Source organism: Anabrus simplex, chromosome 2 (assembly GCF_040414725.1).
Source record: "Anabrus simplex isolate iqAnaSimp1 chromosome 2, ASM4041472v1, whole genome shotgun sequence".
Lineage (NCBI taxonomy): Eukaryota > Metazoa > Arthropoda > Insecta > Orthoptera > Tettigoniidae > Anabrus > Anabrus simplex.
In genome coordinates this window covers 357600485-357623050 of record NC_090266.1, presented here as the reverse complement: position 1 = coordinate 357623050, position 22566 = coordinate 357600485, and positions in this window count along the sequence as shown.

The following is a 22566-nucleotide window of genomic DNA, read 5'->3' as shown; positions in this document are numbered from 1 at the left end:
TGGCGGCTATTTCATCCAGCTCGCGCCATGAAGCTTTCCTGCACAAAGCACTTCGAGTACTTCACTTACCGTGTGCACTTCTAATTATACTCATGTTCCATATCAAAATTTAGCAAAAATTATGGAGGTTGCAAATCTCTTATCAGATCCAATGCATCTCTCCTGGAACCAAAGATACTAAATTAATTTCTTCCTTACCTCCAAATCCTTTGTTGGCCCGCTACATACGTGAAGTGCTAAGCGTCCCCTGTCTTAATTGTGAAGAGTCGCTTGGGCTATAAATCCCCTTTATGAGATTCTAGAAATTTCATAATGACATAACTGCTCTATTCCCATGAGAACTGCTCACACTCATCTTCTCTTATATAATAAACTAGTACACAAAGACTTCCTTGGTGGTCTCGAATATTCCTAACATCTCAGGCTAAAATCATGACCATTGGACCATGAATTAAATGGTTCAATACACTAGGCTAGATGTTGTTCGAGTGGCCGAGAGACAAGAAAATGAGCAGTTTTTATACGCTCGGGGAAGATTCGAGACATTCATGAATAATTAAGACAAACCCACAGTCGTTTATTGGCTGGCTAAAAGTTACACATCAAAATTGAAGAAGAAAGACACGATTGGTCAAAAATTAATTACAGAAATTCTGGATTGGCTAAGTTCAAAACTGGCGGCAAGAAAAGATTTATATTGCCAACCCACAAATGAAAGAACGAAATTTAGTAAAGAACAAACTTATGAATACAAAATTTCTTCAAATAAAGTTCTTCCACCTCGCACCAGGGTGCATGGTCACAGTTTTTTGTAGAGACATCTATCAGAGAATGTCCACACTTCTTGATCAATAGAAAACAATACAAGTTGAACTCCACACAGTACTGACAACTTCGTAATCACATAATTTACGGTAGTGACATCTTCTGAGAAAACTTATAAGTTGATACAGTTGTTAAAGTTCAGAGTTTCTCCTGTAGAGGAGTACTTAAAGACGGAAAATTCAAATGTACGGCGTATAGGTGTACCAGCCGGTACAATTATTATTATTATTATTATTATTATTATTATTATTATTATTATTATTATTATTATTATTATTATTATTATTTTACCCTTCTTCTTACTTGTATTGTTATCACGATTTTTATCCTGTGATGTTTGAAACACATACAAGATGGAATTTTATGTTTTATTCAGAGTTTTAGTGCTAAGACAAGCACGAGAAGAACCTTTAGTTTTTATGCATTGTGATATTTTATTGTCATTTTGTTTTCTATTTACTTTTCTTTGCTTGATTGAAACACGCAAGACAGTCTTTTCGTTTTATTCTCCGTCTACGTGTGCCCGTAAGCAAGAGAAGAATTTTTACTTTTTTCTATATTGTATTTTTTATTGTGCTTGTTGTTCCTTATTTACCCTTATACATTTCTCTCAACCACAAGCAAGACGGACTTTAATGTTTTACTCAGCATTTTGGTGTTAAGACAAGCACGAAGAACTTTTAGTTTTCTATTCATTGTAATATTTTATTGTTATTAGTTTCATATGCTTCATATGCTTGTCCGAACTTTTAGTTTTATTCAGTGCTTCAGTACAAAGACAAGCAAGAGAAGAACTTTTCGAATGTATGTATTGTATTTTTTGTATACTTTCTGTATTTTGTTTCATACTCATCTTGCATAGAATATGTATTAAATTTTCACAATAAACGGGGGACTAATGGGGGTTTAATCTGAGGGGGTCTCTCCTGGGATCCTCTTGCGGTTACCTTAGCCCCTGCACCATAATTATTCTCATTTCCCCTTCTCACTGCTAATTTTCACTCAATAATTGTTTTCAAATACTACGCCCTCCGGGGGTGGGAATGAAATAACATACTTTCGCTTCCCTTAACATATTCCGTCGGTGAGTGCAGAGTGCGTCTGGGGCCACAAGTGGCCACGGCTGGTCCGTGGTCCGGCAGCTCTGCACTCCAACCGGCCAATCGAACAGAGGAGGTGTGGCCACGGTTCTACCGTGGCTCTACGCCCCTGCATTCGGGAGACGGGACGGGGTTGGACCTCACGGCTGGCCCCAACCGTCGGCTGTCCCGAGAATGGTTTTCCGTGGTTTTCTATTCTCCTGCACTAAGGCGAATGCCGGGACATTTTCTCGTATAGGCCACGGCAGCCAACCCACTCACCATCTCCGAGCATTTCCTTCACCGTAACAATTCTCCCGGCCTGAGAGACGGCGTCTCCGTCTAAGAGGCCCGCCTCCCCTTCAGAAATGAAAACATTTTAGTAGTAGTAGTTAACATATCCGATTATTTGCAGAGTATAGAATATCTACAGGCTACTTATTTCCGTTGATTACTGGCAGCCATATTGTACCCTTAAAATCCTCTTCATCTGCATGAGCTGGCGGCAACTGGGTTCTGGGGACTCCCTCTCTCATCTTACCTCGGGGTAATGACCGTCCGTTGTGTTCGTCTTCTCGGGTACATAAAGGATCCTACACTACGGGCTGAGCTACTTGAAAGAACACCAACCAGAATAATTTAAATAAATAATTTATTAAGAAGATTGAATAAAAAATAATGATTGAGTTAATTAAAATAAATATAGCTCACAATAATTAAATTAAAAGAAATTACATCATAACTCCCTCAGACACACACTAATGTTAACATTACCAATTAATGTGATTAAACAAAACAAAACATAAAATTCAATAGATAAATCGTCATCGTGTCTGTTACTGAGTGAACAGTCTGTAGTGTTACACATAATTAACTATGAACTACATAAACTCCACTTTACTTACGGTAACTGACATTGAAAATTTCGGTGAAGATAAAATAAAATGCTTTAATAAACAAAATTGCAGAATCAAAACTGCACTAAAGAAACACTTGTACATTTGAGACCTCAGAACACACAACTATGATGACAAGGCTCCCATTACAATAGATTATGCCATTATTTCAAACACGGGTTCTGTGGGCACTCATAGCATACTGTCCCCATCGAATTTCATTCACTTAACTTTATAATTACATAGCCAGCCAGGATTTACTCATTCAAATTTTAAACATAAGATTTAATGCAACAGGTCTTAAGTCACACAAATTCATAGAGATCATTCAAATAAATCTAAAAACATTACAAAACAAATTATTTAATCGGACCTAACATTATGGTTCGGTTAATAATAGGTTGATACACCATTTTATAATCTACTGTATATATATTGTACCGGTAAAAGAGCCCGACTCTCAGATTATATTTTAAAGTAAGCAAGTATATAGTTCTCAGGGCAAAAACTGGGTGACTAGTAGCTAGGACTCGGTACAGGAGGTAGGGTCCTATCTACAGAAATCTTTGACTTTGACTGAACATGAGTTTATTCATATAAGACATGAAATAGCACATCACCTCCAGGTAGATATAAGTTGTCTTCCACATAGTCCTATAATATGGCTCGGATTCTCCAGTTCACCAAGCCGGGCAGGTTGGATCACGCTCCAGAAGATTCCAGGGACTCCGTACAGAAGCGGCTGGACTGTCTGGGTTGGTAGAAGGTAGGGATGCCTCGAACTTTCGAGGCCCAGGTTGAACCCCGATGATCCTGGTGATGTTGCAGATAATCATTTACTACCTCAGTCCAATGTGACTGAGAGGGTTGATGTCTCCAAGGTCACTCGCAGTACTGATAAATCTGAGTTCATAAAAACCTTGGGTGATTAACCTATTAGCGAAGTCACTGGTTATTATTCATCAAGACTTTCAAAATTTAACACTCGTAAAAATGATATGTCTCTGTATACGAGGAAAATAATTTCAGAGTTCACCACTAGCAAAAGTCTTCGACTCTGAATAAATAGTGGCAAAAAACACAAGTCCCTTCTCATGAAACTATGACCAAAATTGAAGTTCATCACTGACGAGGGTACAAGTCTTTGAATGAACACAGACGAAAAACATAAGTCCATCCACATGAATAAATTTACAGTCTATCACTGGCGAAATTTATAAGTCTTGGAATCAACACTGGCGAATGTACAAGTCTTTGGGTGAACATGTACGAAAAACACAAGTCCATCCATATGAATAAATTTACAGTCTATCACTGGCGAAATTTATAAGTCTTTGAATCAGTACCGGCAAAATTTATAAATCATTGTTTATTAGAGGAATGAGTCTCTTAACACTCGCAAATATTGTAGGTTTAATTTACGAAGAATTCGTTCTTTAACACACCTAAATAATACAAGTCCATTTCATGAATAATTGGAAAAATTCCAGTCTTGAACATACGTAAACATTGTAAGTTCAATTATGAAGACTTAGAAAATGTTCTTCAACACTCGAAATATTGTAAGTCCACTTTAGAATACTTGGAAGAATTCGTTCTCCCACACTCGAAGAAAATACAAGTTCACTTTATGAAAACTTAGAAAATTACAGAGTTCCTCGTCGGGACTGTCACTACACGACGATAGTAGCAGCGAGAGTGTCCACGCTGACTACTCAGCTGTAACTGAGTGAACAGGCTACAGTGGGCCCACCTTTTATTCGATCCGGGGCGTCTACGTCACAATACGGCTTGACTGAATATCTCCCGAATCCCTCGATGGATTTACTTGAAACTTGAGCATTGCGACGTTCAGGTGATCTCAAACAAGATGACATATCGCTCAAGCCGCAAGCATAATTATTACGGGAGTTACAAAATTTTCCCCGTCGAACAATCTGGAAGATGTGACGTGGAATCTAGAATATACGAGTCCAGGCTGGGAACACGTGGTGTGACGGGCGGGCGGTCTAGCTAGCCCCTGTGGCTACGTCACAGCTCATAGCTGTCCTTCACTCGCTTGCTTGCCCCGCTGACGGTAAACAAACCAGGCGTGCTCAGAACATCACGCGTGATAATTAAATGTTATTTATACTCAAAAAATACTCATGTACAGGTCGTAACCGGTACAATAAATATATATATAAGACTAGCAAGATACCCGTGCTTCGCCACTGTATTATGCTGAAATTTATAATTGGATTCTTTACGTTATATATAATCCGCCAAAATTTGCGATCTGACTCATTTTCTGAGAGATTACGGCAAAGTTCCTCCCATTTTCAAATCTTACTTTACAGCAATCGATTTCGTACTTCCCGGGCCACGTCCAGGTACACCACCTGGTCAGTTGGATCCCTTAATCTTTGTGATCTTTACCTATAAGCATTTTTAATATGGATCAAATCCTTGAGGAGATCCGGCGTGGTGTCGTTTTGGGTGCCTTGCCGGTACTGAACCCGCGGCTGGACTGCATTCGTAGTCATTACCCGTCCAGGACACATTTCCAGCGCGGTTCGCCCATTTTGACGACGGTCCAAGACATTATTATTATTATTATTATTATTATTATTATTATTATTATTATTATTATTATTATTATTATTATTATTATTATTATTATTATTCTGGACCCCACAGTAAGATGCAAGACGGCTACTTGGCGGTAAATTACATCTGCTGCCATTGTCATTGCTGAAAATGTGACCAGCACCATTGTCGCGGTTAGGCAAGTGCGCGGGATTTCTAACGATACGAATGACATACTTCCGTGCATTACTGACCTTGCTATAGAGGTGAAAAATTGCACCGTCGATCTCATTCTTATCGTTTATTTCAAATGTGTTTACATTTTTATTTATGTGCCAGGAGAATCTACTGTATTCTAAGAACATTCTCTAAAGGAACAGATGGCTCTTGAAAACGAACCCAGGAAAAATTAAAAATGATCGGTTTATGATCAGAATAAGTACTTTGAAAATCCACAGCCATCCCAGTCATTCGACAGGGTCAGGAATGGAATGAATAAAGCCCCATCTAGCGACGAGGATAGGAATTGTACCGGCTGCCGAGGCCTGTCGCACTCCTCTGGTTCAATGATTCATGTATGACAAATGAAATGATATTGGAGAGTGTTGCCGGAATGAATGATGACAGGGAAAACCGGAGTACCCGGAGAAAAACCTGTCCCACCTCCACTTTGTCCAGCACAAATCTCACATGGAATGATCGGGTTTTGAACCACGGAACCCAGCGGTGAGAGCCGGCCAGCTGCCGCGCCCGTGTGAGCCACGGAGGCTCCTTATAAGTACGTTATGAACGGTAAAATCACTTGGTCTCACCTATTTTTTTCACCCCACCGCCGTTAAGTTGATTTACCCCGCCCCCCCCCCCAAAAAAAAAGGTGGCGCGTTCCTTTTTGTTTCAAGGAGATTCAAAATACCAATGTTCACGTCTGTTACTTTCAGTTTTGAGATATAAGTATCCCCATAAACATAATTAACTTTTTTTCAATTCCTTTCACACTACCCCCCCCCCCCACCTTAAGTGAATTTTCCGGAAAAAATACTTGTTTCTTTAACAGTAAAGGATATTCTAAATACCAATAATCACGACTCTAACACCTTCAGTTTTTGAGATATGTGTCCTCATGAAAGGAGTTTAACTCCTTTCCACTCCCGCTCCCCCCCCCCCCCAAAAAACCCGCGTTTTTCTTTGTTTTTAAAGGAGATTTAAATACCAATTTTCACATCTGTAAACTTTACTCTTCATTAGATGTAAGTATCCTCATACAATTAATTCAATAAATTTTTCAATTCTTTCACCCCCATCCCACCCGTCATTGCATTTTCCCAGAATACGTGTTTCCTTACTTTTAAAGCAAATTCCAAATACCAAATTTCTCGTCTGTAACATATTCAGTTTTGAGATATCAGTATCCTAATGAAAAGAATTCAACCCCATGTTCAGTCACTAAAACACTTTTCTTTATTTTTAGTAGAGACAGAAATACTATTTTTCAATTCTGTAACATGTTAAGAACATGAGGTATACTGTAGAAATTCTCATTTTAAAATTTCACCCCCTTTTTATGGAGTTTCAAAAACAAATGACCTATTTTTCTTTACTTTTAGAGGTCTAAATATCAGCTTTTACATCTGTAAACTTTTAAAGTTTTGAGATATAGATGCACTCATTTTAAAAATTCACCCCCTTTTTCACCCCCCACTATTTGGATTTTCCAAAAACAAAAAGTACATGTTTCTTTATTTTTAAAAGAGATCCCAAATACCAATTTTCAGGTCGGTAATATCTTCAGTTTCTGAGATATAAGTATCCTCATTAAAGACGTTCAACAATTTTTCACCACTTTTCACCCCTCCAATTAGGATTTTTCGAAAAAAGAAAAATACGTGTTTCTCTCATTTTAAGGGAGATTCCAAATACCAACTTTTACATCTGTAAATTTTTAAAGTTATGAGATATAGATACACTCATTTTCAAAATTCACCCTCCTTTTCACCCCCATTGTTTGGATTTTCCAAAAACAAAAATATACGTGTTTCTTTATTTTTAAAGGAGATCCCTAATACCAATTTTCAGGTCTGTAATATCTTCAGTTTCTGAGATATATGCATCCTCATTAAAGGCATTCAACCCATTATTCACCCTTTTACACCCCTCCGATTGGGATTTTCTGAAAACAAAAAATACTGTTTCCTTACTTTTAAAGAAGATTCTAAATACCAAATTTTACAACTGGAAACTTTTAAAGTTTTGAGATATAGATACACTCATTTTAAAATTTCACCCCCATTTTCTCCCCTTTGCGACGGAATATCCAAAAATCCTCCCTTAGCGAGCACCTACATGTTAATATGAATGTATCCCCAAAATTTCATTTCTTTATGTCCAGTAGTTTTGGTTCGGCGATGATGAATCAGTCAGTCGGTCAGTCAGGACAAGTTATCTATCTATATATATAAAGTAACTGTCCTGACTGACTGACTGACTGACTGACTGACTCACCATCGCCGAGCTAAAACTACTGGACATAGAGAAATGAAATTTTGGGGATACATTCTTATTAATATGTTGGTGCTCGCTAAGGGCGGATTTTCGTATATTCCGTCGCTAAGCGGGGGAAAGGGGGGGTTAATTTTTAAATAAGAATATCTATATCTCAAAAACTTAAAGGTTTAGAGTAATAAAAATCGGTATTTGGTATCTCCATTAAAAATAAAGGAACACACATATTTTTGTTTTCGGAAAATCCCATGAAGGGGGGAAAAGGGGTTGAACACCTTTTATGAGGAGACTTATATCTTATAGTGATAAAAATTTAAATTTGGAACCTACATTAAGAATAAAGAAACATGTACGTTTTTGTTTTTGGAAAATCCAAATAATGGGGGTGAAAAGGGGGTGAATTTTTAAAATTTTAAAATGATTGAATCTATATCTCGAAACTGTAAACGTTTTCAGACGTAGAAACTGGTATTTAGAATCTCCTTTCAAAATAAAGAAAGGCGTATTTTTCCCCGCAAGAATCCCAATAGGAGGGGAGAAAGGGAGTGAAAAATGGGTTCAATGCCTTTAATGAGGATACTTATATCTCAGAAACTGAAGATATTACAGACCTGAATAAAGGTATTTTGGATCTCCTTTAAACATAAAGAAACATGTACCTTTTGTTTTTGGAAAATCCAAATATTGGAGGGTTGAAAGGGGGGTAAATTTTAAAAACGAGTGTATTTATACCTCAAAACTTTCAAAGATGTAAAAATTGGTACTTAGAATCTACTTTCAAAATAAAGAAACACGTATTTTTTTCGTTTTCGGAAAATTCCAATAGGAGGGGTGAAAAGGGGTGAAAAATGGTTGAATGCCTTTAATAAGGATCCTTATATCTCAGAAACAGAAGCTGTTACAGACCTGAAAATCGGTATTTGGGATATCCTTTTTAAATTAAGAAACATGTACTTTTTGTTTTTGGAAAATCCAAATAGTGCAGGGTTGAAAGGGGGCGAATTATTAACATGAGTGTATCTATATCTCAAATCTTTAAAAGTTTACAGATGTAAAAATTGGTACTTAGAATCTCCTTTCAAAATAAACTCGCAATTTTTGTTTTCGGAAAATCCCATGAAGGGGGGTGAAAAGGGGGGAAAATTGGTTGAACACCTTTCATGAGGAGACTTATATCTCAAAAATTGAAGAGGTTACAGTCATGAAAATTTAAATTTGGAACCTCCTTTAAAAATAAAGGAACACGTATTTTTTTGTTTTTGGAAAATGAAAATAATGGATGGTGAAAAGGGGGTGAATTTTTAAAATGTGTGTATCTATATCTCGAAACTGTAAACGTTTACAGACGTAGAAACTGGTATTTAGAACCTCTTTTCAAAATAAAGAAAGACGTATTTTTTATTTTCGGAAAATCCCAATAGCAGGGGTGAAAAGGGGTGAAAATGGGTTGAATGCCTTTAATGAGGATACTTATATCTCAGAAACTTAAGATATTACAGACCTGAAAAAGGTATTTGGGATCTGCTTTAAAAATAAAGAAATATGTACTTTTTGTTTTTGGAAAGTCCAAATAGTGGAGGGTTGAAAGGGGGGTGAATTTCTTAATGATTATATCTATATCTCAAAATTTTCAAAGTTTACAGATGTAAAATTGGTAATTAGAATCTACTTTCAAAGTAAAGAAACACTTATTTTTTGGTTTTAGGAAAATCCCAATAGGAGGGGTCAAAAGGGGTAAAAAATGGTTGAATGCCTTTAATAAGGATCCTTATATCTCAGAAACTGAAGATGTTACAGACCTGAAAATCGGTATTTGGGACATCCTTTGTAAATAAAGAAACATGTACTTTTTGTTTTTAGAAACTCCAAATAGTGGGGGGGCTGAAAGTGGGGTGGAGGTTTATTTTAAAAATAAGTGTATCTATATCTCAAAACTTCAAAAGTTTGCACATGTAAAAACTGATATTTAGAATCTCCTTTAAAAATAAAAGAACACGTATTTTTTTTCTTTTCTGTAAATCCCATTAGATGGAGTGAAAAGTGTGAATAAGGGGTTGAATATCTTTAATGAGGATACTTATATCTCAGAGGCTGAAGATATTTCAGACCAGACACTTGGTATATGGAGTCCCCTTTAAAAATACAGAAACACTTGTTTTTGGAAAGTCTAATTAATGGGGGTTAAACGGGAGTGATAAATTGGGTTGAATTTTTAGAAAAACTATATCTACAGTATATCTCAGAAACGTAAAATTTTACAAACGTAAAGACTGGCATTTGGAATCTCCGTTAAAGTAAAGAAACAGGTATTCTCGGAAAATCCAATGAAGGGAGGGGGGTTGAAAAATTGAAAATTTGATTGAATTAATTGTAAGAGGATACTTACATCTAATAAAAACTAAAGTTGTTACAGACCTGAAAATTAGTATTTATATCTTCCTTTAAAATAAAACAACGCGTTTTGGGAGGGGGTCATCTTTGGGGGCGGGAGTGAAAAGGAGTTGAATTCGTTTCATGAGGACACATATCTCAAAAACTGAAGATAATCGGTGTTTAGAAGATCCTTTACTATTAAAGAAACGAATATTTTTTTGCTGGAAAATTCACTTAAGGGGGGGGGGGGGGGAAGTGTGGAAGTAAGTGAAAAAAGTGAATTATTTTTATGGGAATACTTATATCTCAAAACTGAAGGTAACACACGTGAACATTGGTATTTGGAATCTCATTTAAACATAAAGAAACATGATTTCTTTTTGGGGGGGGGTAAATCAACTTAACCGCGGTGGGGTGAAAACGGAGGTGAGGCCAATTAATTTTACTGTTCCTAATGTACTTATAAGGAGCCTCCGTGGCTCAGGCCTCTCACCGCTGGGTTTCGTGGTTCAAATCCCGATCACTCCATGTTAGATTTTTGATGGACAAAGCGGAGGAGGGACAGGTTTTTCTCCGGATACTCCGGTTTTCCCCGTCATCATTCATTCCAGCAACACTCTCCAATATCATTTCATTTCATTTGTCATTCATTAATCATTGCCCCAGAGGAGTGCGACAGGCTTGGGCAGCCGGCACAATTCCTATCCTCACCGCTAGCTGGGGGCTTATTCATTCCATTCCTACCCGGTTGAATGACTGGAAACAGGCTGTAGATTTTCGATGTACTTATTATGATCATAAACCGATCATTTTTAATCTTTCCTGGGTTCGTTTTTAAGAGCCATCCTTTCCTTTGGAGAACCTTCTTAGATTACAGTAGATACTTCTGGCATATAATAAAAATTTAAACACATTTGAAATAAACGATAGGTATAAGATTGACCGTTCAATTGTTCACCTCTATAATAAGGTCAATAATGCACGGAAGTATGTCATTCGTATCGCCGGAAGTCCTGCGCACTTGCCTACGGGCGAAAATGGTGCTGGTCATACAGTCATCAATGACAATGGCAGCAGATGTAATTTACCGCCAAGTAGAGGTCTTGCATCTTGCTATGGGGTCCATAACATCAATAATAATAATAATAATAATAATAATAATAATAATAATAATAATAATAATAATAATAATAATAATAATAATAATAATAATAATGTTCTGGACCGTCGTCAAAATGTGCGGACAGTGCTGGAAACGGGTCCTGGACCGGTAATGACTACGATTGCAGTCCGGCCGCCAGTTCAGTACCGAAAAGGCACCCAAGACGGCACAACGCCGGATCTCCTCAAGGATTTGATCCACATTAAAAATGGTTACAGGAAAAGATGGCAAAGATTTAGGGACCGAACTGACCGGGTGGAATACCTGGACCTAGCCCGGGAAGTACGAAATCGATTGCTGGAAAAAAGATTGAAAAATGGGAGGAACGTCGCCGTAATCTCTCAGAAAACGAGTCAGATCGCGAATTTTGGCGGAATCTCTCAGAAAACGAGTCAGATCGCGAATATCGGCGGGTAATATGTAAAACAATAAGCATTCAATTATAAATTTCAGTATAATACCGTAGCGAAGCACGTGTACATATATAAAAGTACTTGTCCTGACTGACTGACTGACTGACTGACTGACTGACTGACTGACTGACTGACTGACTGACTGACTGACTGACTGACTGACTGACTGACTGACTGACTGACTGACTGACTGACTGACAGATTCATCATCGCCGAGCCAAAACTACTGGACATAAAGACATGAAATTTTGGGGATATATTCATATTAAGATGTAGGTGCTCGCTAGGAGAGGACTTCCGAATACTCCGCCGCAAAGGGGGTAAAAAGGGGGGTGAAATTTTAAAATGAGTGTATCTATATCTCAAAACTTTAAAAGTTGGTATTTAGAATCTTCTTTAAAAATAAGGAAACACCTATTTTTCTGTTTTCAGAAAATCCCAACAGGAGGGGTGAAAAAGGGTGAAAGAGGGGTTGAATGCCTTTAATCAGGATACCGGTACTTATATCTCAGAAACGAAAGATATTACAGACTTGAAATTTGGTACTTTTGATCTCGTTAAAAAATAAAGAAACAGGTATTTTTTGTTTTTGGAAAATCCAATTAATGGGAGGGAGAAAAGGGGTGTGAATTTTTAAAATGATTGCATATATATATCAAAACTTTTAAACTTTGTAGATATATAAATTGGTACTTAGAATCTCCTTTAAAAATAAAGAAACACGTATTTTTTTCGGAAAATCCCAATAGGAAGGGTGGAAAAGGGCGAAAAAGGGGTTGAATGACTTTAATGAGGCAACTTATATTTCAGAACCTGAAGATATTACAGACCTGAAAATTGGTACTTTTGATCTCTTTTAAAAATAAAGAAACACGAATTTTTTCGTTTTTGGAAAATCCAAATAACGGGGGGTGAAAATGAGTGTGTCTACGTAAACATTCAAAGTTTACAGATGTAAAACTTGGTATTTAGAATCTCCTTTAAGAATAAAGGAACGCGTATTTTTGTTTTCTGTAAATCCCAATAGGAGGGGTGTAAAAGGGTGAATAATGGGTTGAATGCCTTTAATGAGGATACATATATCTCAGAAACTGAAGATATTACAGAACTGAAAATTTGTATACGGTACCTCCGTTAAAAAAAAGAAACACGTATTTTTTCTTTTTGGAAAATCCAATTAATGGCGATTAAACAGGAGTGACAAGTTGGGGGGAATTTTTTGAAAGACTATATCTACAGAATATCTGAGAAACATAAAATGTTACAGACGTAAAAAGTGGGTATTTGGAATCTCCTGTAAATGTAAAGAAACATGGGTGATTTGTTTTTGGAAACTCCTCTGAAGGGAAACTAAAAAGCGATTGAAATTTTAAAATGAGAATTTATAGAGTATATTTCAAAAACTTAACATGTTACAGAAGTGAAAAATGGTATTTTTTATCTCTATTAAAAATAAAGAAACGTTTATTTTTAGTTTTCGGCAATACCACTTGGATGGAAGGGGGGTAAAAGTGACTGAAAATGGTGTTGAATTATTTTAATTAGGCTACTGTTATCTCAAAAACGAAGATCATACACACTTGAAATTTGATATTTGGAATCTGCTTTAAAAGTAAAGAAACACGTATTCTCGGAAAATCCAATGATTGGGGGGGGGGGGAGATGAAAGAATTGAAAAATTAATTGATTTAATTGTATGAGAATACTTACATCTAATAAAAACTAAAATTGTTAGGGCCTACAGACGTGAAAATTGGTATTTGGATCTCCTTTAAAAACAAAGAAAAACCCGTTTTGGCGGAGGAATCATCTCTGGGGGCGGGAGTGAAAAGGAGTTGAATTCCTTTCATGAGGACACCTAAATCAAAAACTGAAGAAGTTAGAGTCGTGATAATTGGTATTTAGAGGATCCGTTACAATTAAAGAAACAAGTATTTTTTCCGGAAAATTCACTTAGGGAATGGGGAGGAGTGTGAAAGTGAAAAAAGTGAATTATATTATCTCAATACTGAAGGTAATAAACGTGAACATTGGTGTTTGGAATCTCCTTTAAACATAAAGAAACACGTCTTCTTTCAGGTTTTTGGCGTGGGGGGAGGTAAATAATCTTAACGGCGGTGGGGTGTAAAAGGAGGTGAGACCAATCGATTTTATTGTTCATAATGTATTTATAAGGAGCCTCCGTTGCTCAGGCGGCAGCGCGCCGGCCTCTCCCAGCTGGGCTCCATGGTTCAAATCCCGGTCTCTCCATGTGACATTCGTGTTGGACAAAACGGAGGCGAGACAAGTTTTTCTCTGGATACTCCGGTTTACCCTGTCATCATTCATTCCAGCAACACTGTCCAATATAATTTCATTTCATTTGTTATTCATTAATCATTGCCCCAGAGGAGTGCGACAGGTTTTGGCAGCCGGCACAATTCCTATTTTCGCCGGTAGATGGGGGCTTTATTCATTCCATTCCTGACCCTGTCGAATGACTGGAAACAGACTGTAGATTTTCGATGTACTTGTCCTGATCATAAACGGATCATTTTAATCGTTCCTGGGTTCGGTTTCAAGAGCAATCTTTTCCTTCGGAGGATGTTCTTAGATTAGAGTAGATTCTCCTGGCATATAAATAGAAATTTAAACACATTCGAAATAAACGATAGGAATGAGATTGGCCGTCCAATTGTTCACCTCTATAATAAGATCAATAATGCAGGGAAGTATGTCATTCGTATCGCAAGAAATCCTGCACACTTGCCTACGCGCGACAATGGTGCTGGTCACATTCTCAACAATGACAATGGCAGCAGATGTAATTTACCGCCAAGTAGCGGTCTTGCATCTTGCTGTGGGGTCCAGAACATCAATAATAATAATAATAATAATAATAATAATAATAATAATAATAATAATAATAATAATAATAATAATAATAATAATAATAATGTTCTGGATCGTCGTCAAATGTGCGGACCGTGCTGGAAACGGGTCCTGGACGAGTAATGACTAAGAATGGAGTCCGGCCGCGGGTTCAGCATCGCCAAGGCACCCAACACGACACCACGCTGGATCTCCTGAAGCATTTGATACATATTAACAATGCTTGTAGGAAAAGATGGCAAAGATTTAGGGACCCAACTGACCGGGTGGAATACCTGGACCTAGCCCGGAAAGTACGAAATCGATTGCTGGAAATAAAGATTGAAAAATGGGAGGAAACTTGCCGTAATCTATTAGAAAACGAGTCAGATCGCTAATTTCGGCGGATTATATATAAAACAATAAGCATTCAATTCTAAATTTCAGTATAATACCGTAGCGAAGCACGGGTATCTTGCTAGTGTATGATGAAACGGGAATGCCCTGCGAGTATTCAAGTTCATGTATTTCTTGAGAGGAACTCGCTAACACCCGACTGTATACATTCAAAACGAGCGCCGAGCGCGCAGGCATTGTGGGAGACAGCATGCAAACTAGCACTGCTCCAGAACGCCAGCCAAGGCCAAATGACGTCACACCGAAGGTTCTCTCTTGTTCTATGGCATTTCATCATGAACGGAATGTAATATCATAATTTCGAGAACGTCACCTTGTAGGCCTGAACAATAAATGCTGCTAGCCAAACTTTCATGTAAATCGACGGAAGGATGGCCGAGATATAATTTTTTCTAGATGCCCACATGCGCAACAACGCCGTCCGACCTTCGGCAATAAAAGGGAGTCGCCAGCCTTGAGTAAAGTGTTAGTGTTGAAAGCCTTCTCCGTGCACTTTGACTTTGCGCGTGAACGAAAGCTTATTTTCGTTTCTATCAGTCTGTAGAGCTGTGCAATTGTATTTCGTTTGTGGATTGTGAATTTAAAGAGACTGTACGTTTGAAACTGTGCTGTAGTTGTTTCCTCTACCGTGTTAAGCTATCTCGTAAAATTGTGCCCTAGCGACTGAACAATTGTTTTACGAACAGTGTCACGTTATTTTGTAAAGAACAGCGCCTACTACTTTTTTTTCCTCAAAGTCTGTGTCTATCACTCCGCGTGAAAACAGTGTTAATATCTCCTAGCATAAACTGCGCCAACCTTCATTTCATTCAAAGACTATGTCAATTCCCCTCATAAAACTGTCTAAAATTACGCCTCAGTGATATCCTTGCCTCTGAGAAATTACGACGTAACAGAACTTGGCTGTCATAAACTGTTTCTTTATATTTTCGTAGAAGCTCTAATTTGTTTCAACGAAAGTGTGCGTGCTGTACTCATTGTATACAGTGCAGAGACTGTATCCAAAGAATTTAATTTCATTTTTTGAGATTGAGTGAAGTGCTTAATTATTGCATCTCGGAAGGTTCCAGATTGCTTTCATTGTTTATTATTTCAAGTACGATAGTGCTACTGCATTATTCTCCCGGAACTGTGACTTTGATTTCATCTTTGTTTCAAAAGTGCGTCCAACACCATTTACTGTGGAAACTATTCAAAAGTGCTTCGCCTTAATTCGCAGTGCGGCAGAAAAGTGTCGCACCAGATTCCCTTCACATTCTGTGCGGAAGTTCTTCATTTCTCCCCTCCTTAACAACTATTTCACGCGCTGCACGATCTGCCTCAGGTTCGAGTCGCCGTCAACGTCCAGTGCTGAGACAACGCCAACGACGCAGGACGACGCCGACGACGAAAGACGACGCCGACGCCGCAGAACAACGTCTCCTCCACACCTTCACGGGCAATCTCACAATACTTCTGTTAAATGCGATATAATTCCTTTGCTTATCTCTTGAATAAACTGCAAGTTCCACTTTAATCATAAATTTATTTCACTACCCTTCTCTCATACTCTCTAAGCATGAGCCGTACACGCCTTGACGTTATCCATGCTCTCCGAAAAATTGAAGTACGGGCGTTCCTGTTTCAATATATATATATATAAAATAACTTGTCCTGACTGACTGACTGACTGACTGACTGACCGACTGACTGACTGACTGACTGACTCAACACCGCCGAGCCAAAACTACTGGACATAAAGAAATGAAATTTAGGGGATACATTCATATTAACATGTAGGTGCTCGCTAAGGGAGGGTTTTTGGATATTCCGTTGCTAAGGGGGTGAAAAGGGGGTTGAGTATTTAAAATGGGTATATCTACATCTCAAAAACATAAAAGTTTACGGATGTAAAAAATTGGTGTTTGGAATCTTCTTTGAAAATAAAGAAAACACGTATTTTTTTCTTTTCGGAAAATCCCATTAAAACGGGAGGAAATGGGGGAAAAGAATTTGAACGCCTTTTATGAGGAGACTTAAGTAGTATAATTGGACAGTTCTGCGGCCTCCTCCCGCGGGAAATTTGAATTCTGGCGGGAAATTTGAATTTTGGCGGGAAATTTGAATTTTGGCGGGAAATTTGAATTTGTAAACAAAGCCACGTGCTTTTTGACAGCTGTCATCGACAACAACGCATCGCTAACCTCACTGCTGCCATCTTGACGGGCCTAAACCTCAGTAGTGCCAACTTAACCTAACAAAGCCACGTGTTTTTTGACAGCCACGTGCTTTTTGACAGACAACAACGCATCGCTAACCTCAGTACCGCCATCTTGACGGGCCTAAACCTCAGTAGTGCCAACTTAACCTAACTAGCGCGAGGTAAACAAAGCCACGTGTTTTTGACAGCCATGTGCTTTTTGACAGACAACAACGCATCGCTAACCTCACTGCTGCCATCTTGACGGGCCTAAACCTCAGTAGTGCCAACTTAACCTAACTAGCGCGTGGTAAACAAAGCCACGTGCTTTTTGACAGCCACGTGCTTTTTGACAGCTGTCATCCGCCATCTTTAAACCACAGAGCACTGTGCTGCCCTCTTTATCGCAGTAGCTGCAAATTCGTCACCTGTCATCTGCAGTGCCGCCATCTTGACGGGACTAAACCTTAGTGCTACCAACTTAACCTAACTAGCGCGAGGTAAACAAAGCCACGTGTTTTTTGACAGCTGTCATCCGCCATCTTGAATCTATAGAGCACAGTGCTGCCCTCTTTAGCTACTTACCTTTGAAATGTGGTGGCGGATAATTTGAAAAATGCTTTTTGAAAGCAGCCATCTTTAATCTAGAGAGCACCGTGCTGCCCTCTTTAGCTAGATACCTGTGGTGGCAGGCAATTCCACATGACAGCAGCCATCTTTAATCAAGAGAGCACCGTGCTGCCCTCTATGTGGTGGCGGCAAATTCTACATGCTCTTGTTTGGAAACAAACTCACGCGCTTTTTTTGACAGCCGTCATCCGCCATCTTTAATCAACAGAGCACAGTGCTGCCATCTTCAGCTAGATACCTTTGAAATGTGGTGGTGGCAAATTCCACGTGCTCTTGTTTGGGAATAAAGCCGTGTGCTTTTTTGACAGCTGTCATCCGTCAGCTTTAATCAACAGAGCACCGTGCTGCTATCATGCGGGCAATTTCGTCAGCTGTCATCCGCCATCTTTAATCCACAGAACACCGTGCTGCCCTCTTTATGGCTACTACCTTAAGCATGTAGTAGCGGGCAATTTGAAAAGTTCTGTTAGCTATCATCCGCCATCTTTAATCAAGAGAGCACCGTGCTGCTATCTTTAGCTAGATACCTTTGAAATGTGGTGGCGGCAAATTGAAAAATTTCACGTGCTCTTGTTTGGAAACAAACTCACGTGCTTTTTTGACAGCTACCATCCACCATCTTTAATCAACAGAGCATAGTGCTGCCCTCTTTAGTTTGAAATGTGGTGGCGGCAAATTCCACGTGCTCTTGTTTGGAAACAAAGCCATGTGCTTTTTTTGACAGGTGTCATCTGCCATCTTTAATCAACAGAGCACCGTGCTGCTATCATGCGGGTAATTTCGTCAGCTGTCATACGCCATCTTTAATCTACAGAGAACAGTGCTGCACTCTATGTGGTGCTGGTAAATTCCACGTACTCTTGTTTGGAAACAAATTCTATGTGCTCTTCAGCTGTCATCCACCATCTTTAATCAAGAGAGCACCGTGCTGCCCTCTTTGTGGTGGCGGATAATTTGAAAAATTCTTTTCGACAAGCAGCCATATTTAATCCAGAGAGAACAGTGCTGCCCTCTTTAGCTACTTACCTTTGAGGCGGTTAATTTGAAAAAATTCTTTTCGACAAGCAGCCATCTTTAATCCAGAGAGAACAGTGCTGCCCTCTTTAGCTACTTACCTTTGAGGCGGTTAATTTGAAAAATTCTATTTAACAAGCTGCCATCTTCAATGAAAAGAGCATCGTGGTGCTATCTTGCGGGTAATATTTTATGTCACAGCTGTCATCCACCATCTTGCATTGCTAACCTTAGTGCTGCCCACTTTAGCTACTTACCTTTGAAAAAAATCTATTTGACAAGCTGTCACCCGCCATCTTGCATCGCAAACCTCAGTGCTGCACTCTATATGGTGGCAAATAACTTGAAAAAATCTTTTTGCCAAGCAGCCATCTTTAATCAACAGAGCACCGTGCTGACATCTTTAGCTACCGCCATCTTACATCGCTTACCTCGCTGCTGCACTCTTTAGTTGAAATGTGGTGGCGGTAAATTCGAACAAGTTTAATCACGCATCGGGAAAGCTAGAGTAAGCACGTGCTGTTGTGATGACGTCATTGTGCATGTTTAAACCCGTTCGTTGACTAAAAGCTTTAGTCTTCGAGAAACAGTGATAGAGTGTGGAGTGCAAACATGACGAAAACATTAATAGTTGATGTGCAAGGCTTTAAAGTAAACGGAAACAAATTTGTGTTTAAAGAGGTGGCTGTGTTAGATTGCAGTGTGTTGTGGGCTCCAAAACTTGTTAGTTTAGTATTTAGTCCACCGTTCCCTTACTGTTTGCAAACAGATGAAGATAAAAAGCAGACTCAGTGGATTGAAAACAATTTAGGTTTGAAGTGGGAAGAAAAAGGAATACCTTATCGTTTTCTACCTTTAATGATGAATGCACATTTGTCAAGAGCAGATCTTGTCCTTTTAAAGGGTTGTGAAAAGAAAGAATGGTTGCGTGATTTTCTACTATCATGTGAAATTATCGACATGCATGAATTAGGGTGCCCATCATTTAAAACTCTTCCGAAAGAGCATAGCAGAGAAACAAGTAAACAGTCTTTACAACATGTATGCATGCTCTTTGATTGGTTGTGTCGCAGTGCATGCCGGGAAGTGAACAACATATGTAAACTGCAGTGTCGAAATAACCTTAGTGTAAAAGAAACATTTGTAGAGTAAAGACATCATGTCATTTCTAACAGATACTAAGTGTAACGCAGTTGAAAAGGCGATCGTAAGGTTTTATGCATGCAAAAAGAAACTAAACACTTTTACTGAAGAAGAGTTAAATGCATTACCAAAGGCATTTTTGGTTAATGTGGCTGCGAATGCTGTAAAGAAGATTTGGGATAAGGTGCCTCGTGAGTGGACTCAAGATCCTGTTTTGTCAGAGCTTCAAACGTGTAGTTTACATCATGAACACGTGAGTTTAGGTAGACGACCTTCTGTGAGACAGTGCCGTACATGTCAACTAATTAAACTGTATCACGGACCTAAAACTAACGAGTTGTCTTCGCTTATGAACACTTATCATGGCTGTGGAGAGAGTAAACAAGGAAAAGGTGAAGAAACGTGCTGGGAGAAAGATGAGGAAGCATGTTGGGCGTGGACTCATCAATAGAGTGATTGATCTTCTTTTCTTCGTGCTTCATCTCCCCTGCGCCCCTAGAACACGTTCGCCTGACATGTAGTTACATGCTGTCTGCATAGAGTATGTCGTGTAGCTGTTAAAATCTGCTTCGTAAAGTTATGCTGTGTGTGTGTGTGTGTGTGTGTGTGTGTGTGTGTGTGTGTGTGTGTGTGTGTGTGTGTGTGTGTGTTATTACCTAGTGCTTTAGCTGCTCAGAAGAATATAGCAGCACTTGTCGCTGTTGGTGTAATAAAACGAAAACTGAGTGACAAAGACCGCAAAATAAATAAAGGATATAATAAAGGATTATTGTCAAAACATATTACAGGTGTTGTTCAATCAAACAGCATGTCCTAGTGACTTAGAAGAAAGGAAACGTAGAGGATTAAAAGAAAACACACATAAGATTTAATGTACATCCTCTTTATTAATCCATGAATTAAAGCTGTTATTAAAACCAAGCCATTTAACATACATTTTATTGCCACGACGTCGAATAACACGTTCAACTAAATAGTGATCAGGATATTTTGTTTTCTGCAGTTCTTCGATGTAGAATCCTCCTTCAATAGGCTGTCCTCTGAGATCGCGAAGTAAATACGTAACTGGATTAGTAAGCTTAACACTTCTGATTTGAAAAATTTCAGTGCTCCAGTTAGGTGTGTATCCTTTTGCAAAGATAGACTTGTGTTTGCTGATGCGAACAAAATCACCTTCTTTAAAGCGATGGCGACGTGGATAAGCTGTTTTAATTACAAGATGAATAGCATTTATACGAGGTGTACTTTGTAACAAGACGTGGCTTTGTTCCGATAGTGCGATGAGGTGTATCGTTGTAGGTAGATAAAAGTCTAGGTAGCAGATCAATCCAACGATATGAACCTTGCGCTATAAATTCTCGCCACATCATTGTTTTGAGTGTACGATTAAAGCGTTCTACAACACTTGCCTTGAGATTGCTGAACGTAGAGTAGTGTTGAATGCCAAGTAACTTGAGGTAAGAAGAAAAATCCTTGTTGTAAAACTCTTTACCTTGATCAGTTTGAACAAGCCTTGGGCAGCGTTTCGATTCTTCAACAATATGTTTAAATGCTTCTTTAACTTGCGCTGCTGTTTTAGAACGCATGGGTTGTGCAAAAGCAAACTTCGAGTACACATCGATAACAGTAAGTAGATACTTATACCCCTTATTACTAGAAGCATATGGAATCATTTCTACTAAGTCTGCTTGCCAGAGATCATCTTTTCCTCGTGTAATAACGCGTCTGCGAAGGTAGGTCCGACGTGCTGGTTTATGTAACTCATGTGCGATGTTTACCTTTACAGGTGAGATCTTCTCTTGACGAGCCATTACAAAATAATACCGGCATAACGTAGTTCTCTTTCTATTTCTAGAATTTCTGATCCGTGACCAGTGTGACCAGCCTCTTGCGATGCTCTTAAAAGTTGTAATCGTTCAACGAGTAAGTTTGGGTCATTCCAGTATCTTACATCCACATACGGCAACAAAGGCTTGTAGATAACATCTAGACTACGTGCAGTCGGAAACAGCTTAGAAATAAACTCACGATACTTGTAACTCTTATTCGCATTTACAGCTTCTATTCTCTTGTAATTGCGTCGTGTTGCGTCAGTAGCAAAAAGTATTGCTTTATATTTTTTAAGATCATCTTGTAAAATTATACCTTGTCAGGTATTCGTGAGAAAAGAATTTCTAAGAGTCCTTTTGTAGGTTTATAGGTAACACCTTTTACAATGAGTTTGTTGCTATTAATCTTAATATTTGAATTTCCTATCCGGAAACAGTCATCTTCGTAGCGAATACCGTAGGTAGTGTCAGTTTGTCCTGTAAAAAGTTTTTCTATATAAGGTGCAAAGAGAGATCCATAGGTACCTTGAATAAAAGTTCTAAACTCATTGCGATACTCCGGTGTAATCATAACCTCAGACAAAGATGGTAGATTTTGCGTCGATGTAGTAGGTGTTTCAGCAATAACATCTGTAGTTAAAAACTCAACACGCTTAGATGGTGATGTATCATTAAGTTCTTCTTCTTCT